The following is a 20,645-nucleotide window of genomic DNA, read 5'->3' as shown; positions in this document are numbered from 1 at the left end:
TTTAAAATACCAGCTGTGCTGAAGCACTCGCCTCCTTTTAAATCACCTGCTTTTATAGCACACGGCGTGTTTATGACCCACCCAAAGCCCGCAGGGGATCTCGGGCCTCTGCCCCTGATTTTGCTGGTGTTTTCCTAGATTTCTACATCAAAAAGGTCAAAACATTCACCACTTTAGTTACTTCCAGCAGCGTGAATTCCCGAGTTAATCACCTCACGAATGTATCTGTGAGAATGAGGCAGAGTGAGGCGTGGGCGTGGGGCTCCCGAGGCTCCTGACGGCCTGGCACGTCCTCCCATCCAATTATTCAGCATAACTGCACCCATCACGGTAGCCACTTGCCTTTTTTTTTTCTTTACAAAGAAAGGGTAAAAAATATTAAAATTAAGATCAAGCCAAATTAAACACTGGAAAGCTTATTAAACTGAAGAGAAAAAAAAGATTGGAAAAGAAGAAATGCATCTTATTGCAGAAAACAGGCACAATGGCAGTCCTGACTATTTCAACAATGAAACGGTTTCTTTAAATTTCAGATTTTGGTACCACCTTATTTTCAGAAATCTTTCTGTGATTTGGTCAGTTTTGCGGGCCTGGAGAAGAAGCTACATTAAAGAACAAATTTTAAATATTTAAACTGAAATAAATCCCCAAATAGAATTCCTTTAGTGACGTTGCATATGAAATAAGCAATTTTGCCACGATTATAAGCTCAAAAATTTGCAAAGATCATTTGTCAGTACGGCCATCCATGGAAACCTGCCCAGCCTCTGTGTTCTGCAGCATTTGTGCTTAAAAGTACCAGGAAGTCTGTTGTTCCCTGTTTAGCTTAAAACAGATGCATGCTTTGAGATGACTTGTCGGCCAACAGCAAATAATCAGACTATTGTGTGGTGCAGAAATAGTAAATATAACTGCTGAAAAAGGGAACGTTTAAACACACGCTATTAGCAGTTTTAGAAAAAGGAACTTAGGTCCTTTTATTCATAAAATAAACCGAGCACCAGATTTGAATGGAGGATGAGGACTGACTGCCAGAGGAGACCTCCCCACTCCGAAGTTCCGTCTGTCTCCGTCCGTGCAGTCTGGAGGTGGAGATGCCGCCTTTAGCTAATCCCTTTGTGATCTAACGTATTCGTGCCCCGCCGCTGTGTGTGCACATTCACAATACCCACCCCCGCAAAGGCAAAATGCCGTCGGCGAGCAGCCGCTTTGATGCAGGGCTGAGCCCCAGACACGTGTTAACCAAGGACAGAGGTGCGACGCGGCCACTCTCCGGACGCCCCGGGAGTGAGCTCAGGTGAAGAGCCGCCTGTGCGCAGCTTTGCTCCCCACTCCCATCTGTGTGTCCTTATGACATTTTATTTAGCAAAAGACAAAAGCACTTTTGGTTTACAGTCTGCAAAAGAAAAAAGAAGATTAAGAGATGGTTTATGAAGGAGAAGAGCCGTACAGACAGGCTGGAGCCTCCTCGTGGCTTTGGCGTCCAGATGGGCTGAGTTCTGTTCTGATCCTCGTGACCCGGCAGAGTTGGATAGAGACGCAGAGCCCGCGCTGGAGATGCAGAGACGCACACGTCTGCTTCTGAAAACTGACCTGGATTTGGTTCACAGCGGTTCGTCGTTTTCCACGTTTCATTTATTCCAGAAAATGTTTTGTATGTGAAGATGCTGATGAGACGGTATAGGAGAAATATTAAAACAACTTTATCCTAGCCACACAACTGGATGCAGTTTTTCTCTGATAATTAATTTTGTAGTCTCTAAGCAATGCACCTTAAGTCATCCATTAAAAGAAAAAATTTAAAAGAATGCTCAGACAGCAACCATTACCTTCACTTTCTTAGCATGGATTTTCTTGTTTCTTGTTTCTCAGCGATAGTATCTCACTCTTCATCAGCACTTAAACTCCTCTTCTGAAGTTCGGGGTCAGGGACTTTGTATGACACTCAAAACTCGAAGAGAAGGGTACAAAAAAGATGTCTTTTTTAAAAAAAAAAAAATTCACAGCAGGACAGAAAGGGCACTGAGGAGAAAGGGCATGGCCAATCCTGCGTGGCTGCCGTGAGGACCCCACGGATGCGGGGTCTCCTGGCCAGCAGCACACAGCTCGTCCTTCTCTCCCGCAGAGGCCACTCCAGCCCCCCTCCCAGGAATGCTGCGCTCACTGTCCGTTCTGAGCCCCGCTGACACATTCTTTCGGCGTGTAAGCAGAAATAAACACATGGCGGTAAGGCCAGGGCATGTGTGCATTGTGGAGCACCGGACACCCGTGTCTGTTCTAGCACTGGTGTGCAGTAGATATTCAACACCGTCTGACGAGTGGGACATAGAGGAAGAAAAAGCACAGCAATTAATAAATCCAAAGCCAGGTTGTCACACTGGGCTCTGTATCCCTCTAATCTGGCCATGGTGTGTGGCACATTTGTGCTCTGAGCACAGGTGAGCCCTATGAAAGCACGTCCAGAACTCAGGCCAGCCTGCCACTGTGCCCCAAAGGCAGGGAGGCAGTGACTTCTGAGTGGGCAGGCTCACAAGCCGGCGGTCACTGTCTTCCTTCTCCCTCTACGGGAACCCCTGAGTAAATGGAGCTGTGCGGAGCGGCGGGGATCTCATTTTCTAAAGTAAAATGTAATTATTTGGTTTCAAGCCAGATATAAATTAAAAAATTAAACCAGCAAACAATATATTTTTAGATGCTTTCTATTTTGAATTTATTTTAAAGCTTAATGAAATGTAGCCTTTAGAAAATGCATTCCAGGATTGCATTATTTTATTCTAAGGCTTTCACCCACCATCAATTCTTAATCCGGAAACTCATGTAGGGAAGCGTTCTGGCTCAGTACACTAAGCTACTAGATGAAAACTCCGGGGAGAAGGAGCTTCGTTCAGGCCTTGCCATTATTCCCCTGCGTTACCCTGGACAAGTTACTCAGCGCCTGAGCCTGTGCCCAGGGAAGCCGTGGTCCTAAGGAATTCCCCGAGAGCGTTACTGCAAAGCTCTCCAGTGTAAAATGGCAGGGTTTTAGCAAGAACGGGCTTATTAAATGCCTGATTTTGTCTACCAAATCCTTTCTGGAGATAATCCTTTTCTTCCTCCTATCAACCCACTGTAACCAGGCAGGAGGAAGGGCTGTGCTGCGAACTCCGGGTGTGCCCGTGAAACGCGGAGCTGGGCTGGATCTCCTCCCCCAGGTTTGTCCCACATTTTCACTGTCTAAATGGAACCAGAGGTTTTCTAATAGCAGCTGCTGACACGGCGTGAAGACGCGCCCTCAATACCCACACCAGCGCCGCGTGTGACTGGAAACGAACGGGTTCAGCAGGTCTCCGCGTTGCCCAGGCACCCAGGCACCCTCCCGCCACGTGAGTCTTGTCCCTCACCGACCTCCTCCGAGCGTGGCCCGCGGGCCGGTGACCTGGAGGACCCCGTGGCTGTCCTGTGCGCCTCACCCAGGGGACCTGGCACTGCCCGCGGGACCAGTGAGCGGGGGCGCTGGACTTCGCGGCTGGAGCGTTCTCTTCCAAACCCTGACGGCATTCGCGGGAGCCATGAAGGACCCCTCGAGTCTAAAACTCTGTGGGTTGTGAGACTGCCAAGCTCCAGTTTCCACCGCTTTCTAGATGGTTCCACCTGCCCAGCACCCGGCTTGCCCGGCCTTCTGTGGACACCTGCTGCGCGTCTCCCGCCAGTGGGGCTGGAGCTGTGGAGGCCCCTGGAAGAAAGGGCCCCCCCGACATGCAGCGCCTGGAGCTGGAACTCCACCTGCCCGAGCCCCGCGCCCGCCCCGCGCCTGCCCTGCGTCGCGGCCTGTGCCAGGGTCCCTGCAGCGCCCCGGCCTCTTCGCCCTCGGCCGCCTGGTGCATCTTTGGAGATCGCTCCCTGTGGCCACCAACACTGATGGAGCGGCAGGAGCAAGCCCTCTGTCAGGACAGGATCCCAGGGCAGTGCCTGTTGGGTGGCACCGCTGCAGCTCTGCCCGTGCTGGAGGCACCTGCTGCTGATGCCCTGCAGAGGGGCCTCCCTTCCCCACCACACCCGGGCTGCCGCCGCCCCCTGGCCTCCTGCGGACCTGGCTTCTGTGGGGCAACCGCCCTTCCTCTCACTGCCCCCTACGGTGGGTGCACAGGACACACGACACACGCACACACCACACACACTACACACACCACACACATGCACACGCACACCACACATACACCACACACGCACGCCACATACACATACCACACACACACACACCACACACACACGCACATGCACACCACACACAGGCATGCACACACTACACACACCACACACATCACACACTACACACAGCACACATATGCACATGCACACCACACACATGCACACCACACACTACACACACCACACACATGCACACCACACACGCACACCACACACACATGCATATCACATACTACACACACCACACACATACACATTACACTACACACACCAGACACACGCACACCACACACTAGACACACTACACACGCACACTACACACACCACACACGCACACCACACATACACATGACACACACACTACACACACGCACAACACACAACACACATGCACACCACATACACACACACCACACACCCACACCACACACACCACACTCATGTACACCACACGTATGCATATCACACACATGCCCATCACACACATGCACACCACACACACACCACACACACACCACACCTACATGCACAGCACACACACATGCACACCACAAACATGCACACCACACACACGCCACACACACATGCACGGTGCATGACACACACCACACACACATGCACACCATACACAGATGCACACCACACATACCACACACACATGCACACCACACACACACCACACACATACCACACACACATGCACATCACACACACCAAACTCACACGCACACCATGCACACATGCACACCACACATACCACACACACATGCACACCACACATACATGCATGGTACACCACGCACACACCACACACATGCACAACACACACATGTAAATCACACACATCAAACTCACATGCACACCACACATACATGAACACCCTACACATACCAAACACACACATGCACACCACACACACATGAAAAGCACACTGGCATGCATACCATACACAGATGCACACCACACACATGCATGGTACAGAACACATGCAACACCACACACACACGGTATACATTGCACACACCACAACCACACACATGCACATCACACACACCAGGTGCACACCACACACCACACATGCACAACACACACAAGCATGGTACACAACACACACAACACACCACATGCATATAACATACTACATATCATATGCACTCCACACACTACACACCACATACCACATGCACATGCCACATGGACATCACATATCACACTAGACACACCACATACCACGTGTAATACCACACACACTACACATGCCACACCACATACCACAGGCACATACATACCACATGCCAAACACACTACACTAGACACATATCACACACCACACACAACATGCATTTATATGCAATTGCATGCATGTACAGGTAAACACACCACACACTGCATAGCACACAGACACCACCACACAGCACAGATGTACACATAAACACACCACACACCACACACATCAAACATACAAACACACTTTATGCACATCACACTACACTACACATACAACATACACAGTCCCATCACACTACATACACACCACACATGAACAGACACTTAAAGCACACACCATAAACATACCTTACACACATGCTCATGCACCACATACACACTACACACATGTACAAAACACACGTGTAGACACACCATTGTACACTCACCACACACTATACACATGCACTCACAATACAAATGCATGCTTGCCACCCATAAACATAAACATACTTGTGCACACACCAAATACCACACACATGCATGCACACGGTACCCTGCCCTGGGGTCATGTGAGGTATCTCATGACCCCCATGAATAATAACATCCAAGCTGATGTAGACTTGGTCTCTAATTGGCAGAGACGCACACCTCGGGGATGCCGAGGCCTTGACTCGAGAAGTCATATCCAATCCCAAGGGCTTACATTCTTCAGCCCAGGGATGCGTTGGCCAGGGGTGCTGCTGGTGTCTCCTCACTTCCTAAGCCGCAGCTCTTTGGGTGAATCACAGTGATGTCATGCACTTTTCACAGAATATCACTATTAGAGTAGAGTTTCCACAGCCAGCCAAACCAGCCTTCAGTGCATAATGAATGAAAATTACCCCTCATTAAATTGGGCATGCACATTTTGGAAGCTGAGCCATAAGTGCTAAGCACTGATAATCTGATCCAAAGCCAAAGTGTCTGCACAAATTAATTTGAAGGGACTTAATTTCTAAGCTATTCTTTCCCCTTGTCCCCCAACCCCAGGCTTGATAGAGATCCTTTTGTCAATATACTCTGGTTCATCCCCTCTAGAAAGCATGAGAAACGGTATCCTCTCTTCTAGGTCAATGGAGAGTGCAGAGTAGGTGACACACATTACCTTGGTAGTAGTTTTGTACAAAGCTTAAACCAGTCAGTGAACGGTTCTTGAAAGCCAAAGAGAATCCTCTGTCAGGAGCAGTTCTAAGCATAAATTAATGAGACCGCCACACTCCGTAACAGATAACTGTTACGCTCTGGAACAAAGATCACAATGTAACAAAATAGGCATTAGAAATTGTCAATTTCAACTGAAGACATCCATGTTATTGCATGAACGTTGAATGGATTAACCGCAATCTGAATTGAAAGTTGTATCTAAAACATTGTCTAACAGTCCATCTCAAATTGCCAAAAAGTATGTCATGTCCCAGAGGACTGGAGCACGATTTCATTTATCCCTTCGCGTCGCCTGTGCTGAATGGCCCTGATGTCCAATGACCACAGTAGCCACTGGGGGTGAAAGGAGAAGGGTACGACTTTCCCCAGGCAGTGATTTCCAGGAGGAGGCAGTCATGAAAGGCATCCTCTATCTGATGTCTGCTTCTGCAGCAAGGCAGCACTCTACAGGCTCACTTTAAACTCCATCTATGCAAAGTCTCACATACCTGTTCCAACACAACTCATTTGCTGGCTGATGATCAAGTATACAGTTTTCATATACTTAGGCTCCATTGCAGATATGAGCCCTTCTGGTGTGACTCATGTATCCCTAGAAATTTGTACACATATAAATCAGATCATGATTTAGTGCAAATAATTAAACAATGCTAACGAATGCCATTTTTGGAAAGCAAATGGTCATTCCCAATTTATTAATTTTTAAAATTTACACTTACATGTTTGGGTTTTCTTAAACAGGTATGAACAATTGAAAACCCGAAAGTGCTGATCATTAGAGATGGATGCCGAGCGGCTAACTGCGCCTGAATTTAAAATAGAAGCTGCCGTTTGGTGACTGGAGGTCACACAGGCTGAGTTCCCTGAAAACCACACCTTTGTTCAACTTGGGAACTGTCGGAGCTCACCTAAACCAACCCGTCGGAGCTCAGCTGCCCCAGTGAATCAGAGCTCAGCTACCTAGACCACTCTAAACTAAGCAAGCCTGAATCTTTCATTTGCATAAACAGATCTGATTGGGAACCTGGGTGAGAACCTTCTCTTTAAAAGCCAAATCCTCCCTTTGGTGTGCTCTGGAGTGCAGCTCTACACCAAAGGTCCCCCAGCCCGCAAACTGTTCTCTACTTGTCTTCACATCGGGTTCATCTGTGCGACACACCCGGGCACACAGTAACCCAGCCCATGTTTACCAACATATCCCAAGTACCAGCTCTCATTTGCTGAGAATTCTACAGACATCTCCGTAAACTCTGCGGGGCCTCTTTTTATTCTGCCTGAAGTTTGAGGAAGCCAGAGCTCAAGACAGCACAATTGTCTGTCCCCTAAAAAGCTCACACTCCTCCCATGATTATAGCATGTGTTCTAAGCTGTTTCTTTAGCCCATAGTCCCTCCACTTATTAGGAGGTCTTAGTACATTAAGATGGTTTCCATTCAATTTGGCAGTGACATATAATGCTTATGTTTACTCTGCTACTCTGAAGGCAAATTACTTTACTTTAAACATCGTTTGGATATACAAATGGTCCTGATGAATGCACTTTAAAAAATAAACCCATAAGACCCGAATTACTAGGTCTCATATATGAATGTGTTGATCATTTATCAGCAAAAGCTGGTTGGTTGATCATCCGATTTCTTAGAGTGTATCCTGGGGTGACAGATGTAAAGTGAAATGGCCACAAAGGCACAATTGCTGTGAGGTCTAGACTCCTCTTGCCATCTTCTGTGAACTTTCCCTTGCCAACACATGCAAATAAACACTCCCTCACCATCAAGTATGGTGTCAGCCGTAGGGTTTTCGTAGACGCTTTTTATCAGTTTGAGGACGTTCCTGTCTATTTCCAGATAGCTGAGAGTTTTTAATCATGAACTGATGTCAGATTCTGTCAAATAATATTTTTTGCTTCTATACAAATGCTTTTCTTTTTTATGTTAATATGGTGAATTATATTGGATTTCTCTGTAAATGTTAAAGAAAATTTACATTCTTGGGAAAAGTGGAGGGTGTTTGCATAAAATGCATTTTTAGATTCAATTTGCTAAGATTTTGTTTAGCATTTTTACATTTGTGTTATTAAGGAATATTGGTCTATAGTTTTCTTCTCTCGTAATGCTTTTGCTTTGGAGTAAAGCTGGCTTTATAGGGTGAGTACAAAAAAATGTTCTCCTCTTCGATTTTCTAGAAGACATTATCTAACGTTGGTATTATTTATTCCTTATACATTTAATGGAATTCATCCATGAAGCCACATGGACTTGAAATTTCATTTCTGGGAAGGCTCCAAATTACAATTCAATTTTATTAATGGGCATAGGGCTGTTCGAGTTATCTGTTCAACTTCTTTCCTTCATAAAATTCGGAACTATGTGTCCTTCAAGAAAGTTGTTCATCTTTCTGTTAAGTGTAGGGGAGTGGAGTTGCTCATTACATCCCCTGTTCCCCTTTGGGTACCTGTAGAATCACAGCGAAACCCCCTCTGTTATCTGATGTTGGTAATTTCTGCCTTTCCCTTTTACTCCCAATTGTTCTGTCTAGGGATTCTACAATTTTAGTGATCTTCTCAAAGAATTAACTTTGGCTTTTTCTGATTTCTTCTCTGCTTTCCTCTTTTCTAATTGATTTGTTTTCTCTGATATTTGTGTTTCCACTATTTTGCTTCATATCTTAATTGCTTCTCTTTTCCGACTTCTTAGAGTGTATACTGGGGTGACTGCTTCAAAACGTTTCTTTTTTTCCGACATAAATGCTCATTGATACCAACTTCTCCCCAAGTAATGCCTTAGCAACATCCCAGAAATTTGATAGGTTGTGTCTTTTATTTTCATTTAGATCAAAGTAATTTCTAACTTTCCTTATGATGTCTTCTTTTACCTTTGGGTTATTTAGCAGTGTTTCCTTCAATTTGCAAACATTTTAGCATTTGTTGGATTATTAGATTAGCGATTTATAATTTAATTACGTTTGGTCAAAGAACATATGATCATATGATTTAAATCCTTTAGAAAATTAAGCCTTGTTTGAACAAGTAGAATAGAGTCTATCTTGGTAAATGTGTGAACATGAAAATAACATGTATGTCCTTAAATGGGGTATTCTATAAATGTTGGTTAAATTCTGTCGTGGTTGAGGATGTTCAGTTTTTCTCTATCCTTTCTAACTTTCTGTTTAGTAGATGCCAGTGGCTGAGAAAGAGCTGCCAGAAGCTCCAAGGAGAATTTGAATTTCTACTTCTCGTTGCAGTTCTACCAGCTGTAAGAGTTTTTGAAGTTTAACTTCAGAACCGTTCAGGATTTGTATACATTGTCTCGGAGAATTGACTCCTCAGAGCCATGTAACACCTCTCTGTATCCCCTGCAAATTCTTGTTCTGAAATATACTGTGTCTGATATTAATTGATATAGCGATTCCGGCTTTCCTTAAATTCATGTCTGCTTAGTATATTATTTTCTACCCTTTTACTTCTGACCTGTCTTTTTCTTTATATTTAAAGTGGGTTTTCTGTAGGCAGAATATAGTCAGGTCTTACTCATCATCTAATACGATGAACTCCATTGATCAGTGTCTTTAGCCTGCTTTTTAAATGTAATTATTGACGTGGTTAGATAAAATCTGCCGTTTGGTTAGCTTGCTGTTTCTGTCTTGTTTTATAGTTTCCACTGTTTGCTCCAGTGCTCGGTCTTTGGTGAAGGAAGCCTGAGCACGTGTCATTGCCACGTGCGTGGACTTTCTCGCCCTTGGCAGTCCATTCCTCCCATCAATTCTCTTTCCAATTTTTTCATCTATTTTACTTTTACATATGCTACAAACACTAATCTACCACTACTATTTCTAGTCTCCCATCTGCAATCAGCTTCTTCCAGTCCCCGGAGAGGGACGGAGTGTGTGACTTCCCCAGTGGTTGGAGGCTGTGCTCCAGAGAAGAGATGGGACTCCCCACAGTGGATGCTGCTCTCTGCACCCCACACCCCCACACCCCACGCACCTTGAGGGATGCTGCTTTGGGACTCCTGCCAGCCAAACCTTTCTGTGAACACCCAGTGAGGCGCACAGGTAAGAGTCCATGGACGGGAGCAGTTCCCCTGTGCCAGGCCCCGGGCTCCTGCATCCCCTCAACAGGCCACACGTGGTCTATCGCTGTTCAGTAACCAACATAGTTGAAGGCTCCTGGGCTGTGCCTGCTGCCCTCTGCCTGGCCAGCAACAGAAATGAGTCTGCCTTTCCCTGTAGGCCCCGCCACTCCTCAGATTCCGAGTTGATCGACGGCCTCTGCCCTCAGCTCTCTTACAGATTCCGAAGAAAAGTTGTGGCTCCATGTCTGTCCCACCTTGTCTGTTGTGCTGCAGGAGAGAGGCGCTTCCTGCCTTTCGACATTCCAAGTGGACTCCAGGAGTCCTTGTTAGGCTTTTGTTTCACCTGTTTTCTCCGGGAAGCTACTGTCCCTTTGGCAAAAACGTGACACTCTAGCTTTGGTGCATAACCCTGGAAATAGCCACATTACGTAACACACCGAGATGACACGGCGGCGCGTCTGCACCTGGCCAGGGCTGGATCGGAGGACCGTCAGGCTTCCAAGGACGCAGGTGATGCTGGAGGACGCCAGGCTGGGCGTTTGAGGAGGGGCCACCCATGTCCCCGCAGACAGTGACCTTGTCACATTTGAAAGATCACAGACATGAAGTTTACTAATATGTGTCTTTGTAAAGATTTTGTCTGTGTTCACTAGAGCCAAGGTCTGTCTCCAACAAACCTGAGATATTTGCTGGGGGTCTGTCCTGCCTGGGAGTATTCCCTGGTCTTCATTGTTTCTTGGAGAATTGTTAGAATCTTCAAAGAACGGCCTTTATTTTATCTTATTATCTGGATAATATTGGAGACGGCATTTAGAGACGGGAGCAGAGTGGGTGCTGTGAACCTCCTGGGTCGATGCTGCATCTGTGGACCCGGGAACTTCCAGACAGTCCCTGCAGGTCCCTAATGACCGGTTTTTAGACGCATGCCACATATAGACAGGATGCGGAGTGTGAAGTACCACAAGACGGAAAGCCAGAAGCTGCCATTCAGAACAGAGCTCTCTGGTGCTGTGGTCCCCACTTGATATTAAAAATGAGAGGCACTGTTGGAATGAAGCATCCCACTGACTGGGTTGAACAGACAAAGAGAAAAAAAGCAACCTTTATGTTGTTCTTACTCTCTGCTCGAGGGTTTTCCCCATACACTTGTGTTTTATTGGCAATTTATTACGCCCAGTGGAAGATACTGAAGCCTGGCAACAGGATCTTCTGATGTGCAAACAAAATGCATTTAATTTGACTCCGTGTATTACAAGCATTATAATCCCCCTTTTGACTTTACATGATCGACTAATCTCATCTGTTCAGAGGGATGAGCCAGTCTCAGCCCTGATGGCTTAGAGAAGGAGAGAAATTAGGGCATCCTTGGAGATCAGACACCGACAACAGAGAAGGGTGCCGAACAGAGAATCTCCACAGGTGGTTCCTTGTGGCAGTGCGACTGCTGGGGACTCAGCCTTGCCCCCGGTGGGCAGCGATGAGGTCAGGTGGGCACCCAGGGCTCGTAGTCCATTTCCTAGGAAGGGTCAGAGTCGGGATTTCTACGAAGGAGCAAGTCGCCGTAATGCAGTGCCAGCCAACGCGCTTGGAGAAGTGCCGGCATGAGTGTTTCAGGAAAACGAGACGCTGCCTGCTTTCTAACTGCAGCAGGACGCGGGGTTTCCTTGGAGAGGACAGGTGTGGCTGAGGGAAGTGGCACAGATCAGCTGCTTCAGGGTGTGGATCTTGGATCGAGGGCAGAGCCAAACTGTCAGTGAGAACAGCAGGTGAAGAGGGCCCCAGGATGAGCCGGATCTGAGTGGAGGCTCAAGTATATATGGCTGACTGTGGCAGGTCAGGCACCTGTGCCCCGGGCTTTGCTGTGGAGCTTGTCTGGAAACCAGGAATGGCCTCCAGTGCTGGCTTAAGGTCTGAAACAAATGTGCAATGGCATCACGGTGTCCCTGTGCTACTCCCACCTGGAAAGCTCCCCCGCGCCCAGACAGCCTCTCCTGCAGCCCTGAGGTGGGGCTGTCTTCTTCTCTGGACTTCAGGCTGGGCGGAAGACTGGAATGCAGGAACAGCAGACTTGCTGGGCTTCAGGCGGGCTCAGGCCCAGGGAAACAGGGTCTGCTGCTGCTCTCCACTCAGACACCAGCCTGGCTCATGTGCAGCCGTTGGTCCTTTCTTAGAGGTATCATTTCCACAACAACTGGAGCAGGGTCTGACCCCACCACCCCTGGCTCCTATGTGGGTCTAGCCTCCTTCCCTCTGCCCTGGATTCCCCACTATGTCCAGAGACCTCGTCACTCAGCTTTGGGGGGTGAGAGGTCATGACCTCCATGATAGGAGGACAGTGAGGAGGCAGGTGGCTTTTCCAGGTGGCTAGGGACAGGCACAGGCAGGCTGAGTCCCCCCCTCGCCAGCCCAGAAGTTTTCAGCTGACGACACACCAGGGAGGAGACGACATCTGAGCTCCTGCCCCCTGGCTTCCAGGGTGACTCTGGTGACCCGTCCCCTATGTAGCCCCACCTTAATGTGCCCAACCCCTGCTCAGGTCCAGCTGCAGGGAGCTGCAGAGCTCAGCTGGGAGCAGCAGAGGTGCAGAGGAAGGTGGCCTTGGCTTTGGGCCACTAGGCGGAAGAGGGTTTGTATGTGAAGACCAAGGTCATGGGTCCCAAGTCAAGGACAAACCATCTTGAAAAGGAAATGCTGGGTGGGTTTATGTCCTACACCTAGAAGATGCACAGACTGGGATTTGGGGGTCTCCCCTGGAGGGGCAGAGGCTGGGCAGGGGCTTCTTTGGGGTGATTCGGGAGGCATAAACTTGCTTTAGGGAATTGCCCGTTGAAAATTGCATGTATCCTGTGCATAAAAATATAATATTTTGGCTCATTAATAGACTTGTTTTCTAATGAAGCTATGAAAGAATACATTACCAAAAAAAAAAAAAAAGAAAGTAAGAAAAGGGTGGGGAGAGAGAAGGGGCAGAAAGTAAGAAGGGAGGGAGGGAGGAAGAAAAAGAAATGAAGCAGGAAGGGAAGGAAGAAGGAAAGGGAGGGTGGGAAGAAAGAAGGGAAGGGAGGGTGGGAAGGAAGAAGGGAAGGGAGGGTGGGAAGGAAAAAGGGAAGGGAGGGTGGGAAGGATGAAGGGAAGGGAGGGTGGGAAGGATAAAGGGAAGGGATGGAGGTAAATGAGGAGGAAATGAAAAGGAAGGGAGGGTGGGAGGGAGGGAGGAGGATCCCCGTCAGTGAGCTCTAGGACTCTGGATGCTTCTGGCCTGTGGGGAGCTGAAGACCACCTGAAGGAAGCCACTCCAGCTCTTTTCCTTCCTGGGGATGTGTGGGCTCCTCTGTCAGTTCCAGTTAAAGAAGAGACCCCCCTCCCTCTGTGACGGTGCCTTCACTACCCCCCCCGTGACGGTGCCTCCACTACCCCCCCATGACGGTGCCTCCACTACCCCCCCCCGTGACGGTGCCTCCACTACCCCCTCCCCTGTGACGGTGCCTCCACTACCCCCTCCCCTGTGACGGTGCCTTCACTACCCCCCCGCATGATGGTGCCTCCACTACCCCTCCCTCTGTGACGGTGCCTCCACTACCCCCCCCCCGTGACGGTGCCTCCACTACCCCCTCCCCTGTGACGGTGCCTCCACTACCCCCCCGCGTGATGGTGCCTCCACTACCCCTCCCTCTGTGACGGTGCCTCCAGTACCCACCCCGGGACGGTGCCTCCACTACCCCCCCGTGACGGTGCCTCCACTACCCCCTCCCCTGTGACGGTGCCTCCACTACCCCCCCCCGTGATGGTGCCTCCACTACCCCTCCCTCTGTGACGGTGCCTCCACTACCCCCTCCCTCTGTGACAGTGCCTCCACTACCCCCTCCACAGCTGCAGTGACTTGAGTGGCCTCGAGAGACAAGAGACTTTGTTTGCCTTGGGTGTTCCCGACTGACCCCCAGGGGCTGGTCCCTCAGGTGTCACCCTGCACTCCCCACTACAGCCTGGCACTACCAAAAGCAGCCCAGTCACAGAAACACAGAGGCTGGCTTGAAAGGGACTCATGCCTCAGCTGACGCAGGCCCTGTCCCTGGAGGCTCCTCCCATCCTTGGCCTTGGTCTCCCCATGATCAGGGTGGTGGGCCACGGGGCCATCATGTTCCCTTTCTGCCCTTCCTGTCTGTTGGAGCATGTTTATGAATAAACTTATGACATGAACTTGAATCTAAACAATTTTTTGGTGTGAAATGAGCAAAAGTGAATGTTAAAAACAACAACAAAACTCTCAATAGTGGAATTATTCACAGAGCAATCGTACATAGAGATTCATTATTCAGTACTCCAATTCAGAAGATATATTATGTTTCATAAAATAGAGCTATGAATTGTGATCTTCCCGCCCTCAGCCTCCCAAAGCACTGGCATTACAGGCGTGAGCCACTGTGCCCAGCCATGGTGTAATTTTTATGAAGACATATTGAATATTTTGAACTGTAATTAAATGCAGGGTGTATAAAGCCCGTGACATGCAGGCTTGGGGAAGTGGGAAGTGGCAGTGCACGTGTGGCCATGACCGCCAAGCTGAGAAAGCTGCTGTGCCTTGGGGTGCTGACGGCTGGGGAGGCCGTCGTTTTTCAGGAAAGTTAAAAAGTGGAAAAAATAATGTATCATAGAATTGACGAAATACAGTCATGATTTCGAGTCAATATCTTACTTCATTTATTTATCGTTTTAAATTTAATTTTACAGCTAGTACAAAATGTTCAAAAAGTTTGAAAGATAATAATGCCTCCTCTAAGAAATAAGAAATGCGCTCATCATCCAGCTTCAGGAGTGCGGTGTGGCAAAGCAACCAGGGATCCGCTCAGCAAGACGCAAGGAGCATCCAGCGTGTGTCAGGGAAACAGGCGGAGAAGCTTCTCGTCTACTCCATAAGTGGCACTTGTAAATCCATATGCAGAGTCATTACTTTTCCTGAATTCTGGAGCTTCACAACGGTCCTCATTTAGAGACAGACTCTTTCCAGATGTCCTTTGTGAAGATCAGGGCCTCCTGAAGTAGGGCAGGCTCTGAACCCCATGCCCAATGTCCTTGTAAGAAGAGAGGAAAACACCCAGAGATACACATGGAACGGGCCACGTGAAGACAGAGGCCACAACTGGGGTAACGCAGCCGCAGGGACGGAGCCACGCCAGGACAGCCGGGAGCCACGCCAGGACAGCCGGGAGCCACGCCAGGACAGCCGGGAGCCACGCCAGGACAGCCGGGAGCCACGCCAGGACGGACTGAGCCCCTGAAGCTGGAGAAAAGGCCTCAGATTCCCCTCAGACCTCCCAGAAGGAACCTACCCTGCCAGGACCATGATTTTGGACTTCTCCAGAATTCAGAGAACAAATTGGTGTTGCTTTACTTTGTAACAATAGCTCTAGAAAACATAACCAGAAAGAGTCAGGGGGCGTGCACGTGGAGGAGCAGGGAGCCGTCTTGTCACCTCCCCCGCCTCCATGGGCTCCTCCCCTCCTCCACTTCATCCTCAATTCCAGGTCAGGCAAGGACTCTCACCTCCCTCCAGGCTTGTGCATCTCCTGCTCTTTGGTCAAACTTCAATCCTGTTCAAACTAACTTGCCACCGCTGGGAACGCCAGGCCACATCAGTTGGTGTATGTGCTGTTCCTGGCCGTTCACGCTGCAGCACGGCACCGTATTCTTCAACACATTTTACCTTGTTCCGTGCCTGTCAAATCCACCAAGCCAACTATTTCATCCCTTCATTCTCCCAAGTCAGAATTCTTTTAAAAATAGACTTCCTTATGCTGGGTGTGGTGGCTCACGCCTGTAATTCCAGCACTTTGGGAGGCCAAGGTGGGCAAGATCATTTGAGGTCAGCAGTTTGAGACCAGCCTGGCCAACATGGTGAAACTCTGTCTCTACTAAACATACAAAAAAAAAAAAAAAAAAAAAATTAGCCAGGTGATGGTTATAGGTGATGGTGCGCACCTGTAATCTCAGCTACTTGGGAAGCTGAGACAGGAGAATCGCTTGAACCCTGGAGGTAGAGGTTGCAGTGAACTGAGATTGCACCACTGGACTCCAGCCTGGGTGGCAGAGCAGGACTCTGTCTCAAAAATAGGAAAAAAATAGACTTTTTTAAAAGAGCAGTTTTAGGCCCGCAGCAGAATGGAACAGAGGGCATGGAGATTTCCCATACAGTCCCATTCTGCAGTATGTACAGTGCCCCCCACGACAACCTGCCTCCCTAAATAGCATGCACTAGCTGCCAGGGATGGACCCACCTTGACCAATGGCATCACCCAGCACCCATTGCTTACAAGAGGGCTCGCTTCTGCTGTGGAACATTCTATGGGATTCCAGAAATATATAATAACCCATATCCACCATTATGGCTGCCGCAGATGGACCCGCCCTGACAGATCCATCACTCAGCATCCACAGCTTACCTGAGGGCTCACACCTGCTGCATGCAGCACATTCTAGAGGGTTCCACAAATGTATAATAACAGGTGTCCACCGTTGTTGTATCATACAAGGTAGTTTCACATTAGTAATTTTTAAACGTTCTGATTTAGTCAATCATAAACAAAACCAAATCTTCGTATACTGATGTTAGGGGGACATTCCTTTCCTAAGTGTTCCGGTGGAGAATAAAATTTACAATGTGTTGCTTAAACAAACCACTTAATCAATGCATGAAACACAAATTGATTTAAAAATCTTGAAAATATTTTAGATATCTCTGGGGAGAGTATTGACACCCAGTTGAAAAATTAGCACAGGAGCGCAAAAGAATTGGGAACCGGAAACAGCCCAGAGCCATGCGTGTACTCAGCAGCCAGTACAGCTGCTGGAGGGAGAAAGCTGAAATCGCAGCCTGGGAGCAGAGCAGATGAAAGTCACCGAGGAGAGAGCCATGCAGTTGGAGAGACTTCATCAGCCAGGTACAAGGAAAATCTATCACCTGTGATCTTTTATCTCATTCCACACATTGGGAGATAATTTACTATGAGAAACAGGAAGAAGCTCAACCGCAAAACTCTTTAAAAACACACCAAAACCGAAATATCCAATCTCAAAGGACACAATTTGGTTGTCAGATTTTCTTCTTTTTCTCCTCCTGCAGTCCAAGAAGAGTAGTTTCCAAACAGCAAAGTAAGTCATGAGTGTTAAGTTTTTCTAAGCGTGGGAGCTACCACATGGGTCTAAACATACTCAAATCCCTGCTCAGCTTCAATGGTCTCATAATTAGAACCGATCAAACTCTAAGCAGTGCTTTTTTGTAATCCCTGTACACCTGTTCCTGATCCAGAAAAGAGTTTAAACATAGAGAGGATATTGGTGCTTTCAAGGGCTAGATGGTAGCAGAGACACCCAGTCAATTCAAAATATGCCAGATGGAACTCTGCGTCTACTCAGTGAAGGATTCTTCTTCATGGAACTCAAACTGACAAGATGTATCAGCTTCCCACTGAAAAGAGAACCAGTTTGTCTTATATCTGGAACTTTTATTCTGCCCCTTGAAGACTTTTGTTGCAGACATAAAACAGCTCAGGATGTCAATGGGGGAACCATCACCTCTTCATGGCAGGCAAGAAATTCCAAAAATGTTTGGTCGGTTTTGCTCCATTCTCCCAAAGAAAAGGTCATATTTCCTTTTTCAGTGCCTATAATCTTTTTAGAACCTTCCCTTTATCGAGACCGTAAACCTGAGAGCTCAGCAGCAAATCATCACCGCCCGCGGAAAACTCATCAAAAAGCCACCCAGCAAATGACGCCGAGAAGACGACGTTGATGATACTTGAATTAACTAATTTTATGATGGTGTTTATAGCACCTGAAATATTTGGACCAATAGTTGCCCCACAGACCATTTGATAGATGAAGTCAGGACGCTGGTGGAAAAGTCACTTAGACAAGCTGCTTATGTTTCAAACATTCATCTCATTGCATCCTGCTTCATAGGGCATAACTCTCCCATCTTTCTCAGAAAAACGTCATTGAAAGAAAAGCTTCCTCTTTTCTCTTCCTGCGATATAATTAAGGAAGCCTGGAAAAGTGGAATAAATACCAAACTTAAAATCAAAGTCCCTCGGATATATCTGACTCTATCACTAAGTCATCCAGCCCTTATCCATTTTTGCTCCTGCATTTGTCTGTTTTCTGGCTATAAAATGAGGGTGTTGAAGGCGGTGACTGAAAGCCTGTGCTTTCTCATGCATCCTGTGGAGCAGGGCAGAGCATAAATAAATAGAGGCAACGTCACCCATGCAACGGCGTCAGGGCTGAAGATGGCTTCGTGGTGCCAAGAGCATCGCATTTCTCATTTTTATCAATGAAACAAGAGGGAATCCGTGCAACTGAAAATACAGCTGCAGTTCATTCCTATGAGAGAAAAATAAAACTTTACAATTTATTTTCAGGGTTCTCCAAGTTTGCAGCTGGTCTAAGTCCATCTCTCACCTAGACACCAGCCTTCTGTCTCTGCCTGTCTGTATGACACTTCAGTTTTCAAAGCACATTTATTTCTTTCAGTGAAAATTGTAGAAGACATTATTAAACATGTATTTCATTAGTTACCACCGGCAAATTATTTCATTCTTTGAAAATATTAATCATTCATCATTTAAAATAAGGAGTATCTATTAATCTTTACCTTTCATGTTAATCTGAAATTATTTTAGAAGGTTTATGTCTTTAAAGATATATAATATTTTCTACAGGACGCTTCATTCAGGTGGAAAGGAAATGCTTCGTTAGAGCAGAAAGAGGAGGGTCTATATTTAAAGCAACACTTTAAAGATTAAAAGATACTGAAAGGGTACCTTAAGAACATATATCCAAATAAATGTTTTTAAACTTCTAAGTTAATATCTCAATATTTAGATAACCTTATCTTGGTGTGTGTTATCATCTCCAGCTGATACCTTTTCCATTGTGTGAAATGACTGATTAAACTTATAGCTGTCTGGCCAGGTGCTGTGGTTCACGTCTATAATGCCAGCACCTTGGAAGGCCAAGATGGGCAGATCACCTGAGGTCAGGAGTTCAAGACCAGTCTGACCAACATGGTGAAACCCCATTTCTACTAAAAATACAAAATCAGCTGGATGTGGTGGTGCATGCCTGTAGTCCCAGCTACTTGAGTGGCCGAGGAAGGAGAATCCCTTAAACCCAGGAAGCGGAGGCTGTAGTGAGCCGCGATCGCACCACTGTTCTCCAGCCTGGGGACAAGAGCAAAACTCAGTCTAAGAAAAAACAAAACAGAACAAAAGACTTTTAGCTGTCTGAACAAGACCTTACATCTTTATCTCAAATACACCAAATCATAACACAAGACATGCCACAAAGGAATATAGTAGCACAGATATTTTCATACAGAGATGTCTTTTGAAAATACCGGTCACGTCAGTGCATCTTGGTGAAATGACAACCCTCCCTTCAATGTGATACATTAACGCAAGATCAGAGCCATGCTGGCTGTGCTGGGAACACTCGTGTGGGATGTGTGTACGCACAATAGACCTTGGGCCTTTCCCTCCGTGATTGCCAGGTCATGCTTCATGTTCAGTTTCGATAGCAGTTTAAAGCTAGGGAAACACGTTGCCGCGCAGACAGGCGGGTCCGTGCATAGACACTTTGTTTCTGAGTTTGTGTCATGTCCATTTCTCTTGTTCTAAACAAGTAAAGTTGAAATTTTCTTGACACTAACCCATATCTGGAGAAATTCATTGCAAAGCTGAAAACCAGACGACTGCTCCCTGTAGGATGGTGCTGGAATGCTGTTAGAGATTAGGAGGGTATTAGCAGCCTGTTTGCCCAAAGGCAAGCAAGTGAGTCACACTGGAGCCACCGCACAGCTTCAGTATAAATCTAATAGTTTTGCATTTGCTTCTATTGGTGTGTCATTAACGGTACTTCTGAGTCCTAGAGACCTTTTATTTTCTCCTTCCTTTAATACCGTGACGGCAAAGGGGTGGCT

This window comes from Callithrix jacchus, chromosome 13, assembly GCF_049354715.1.
Source record: "Callithrix jacchus isolate 240 chromosome 13, calJac240_pri, whole genome shotgun sequence".
NCBI lineage: Eukaryota > Metazoa > Chordata > Mammalia > Primates > Cebidae > Callithrix > Callithrix jacchus.
Note: the sequence above shows the minus strand (reverse complement) of the source record.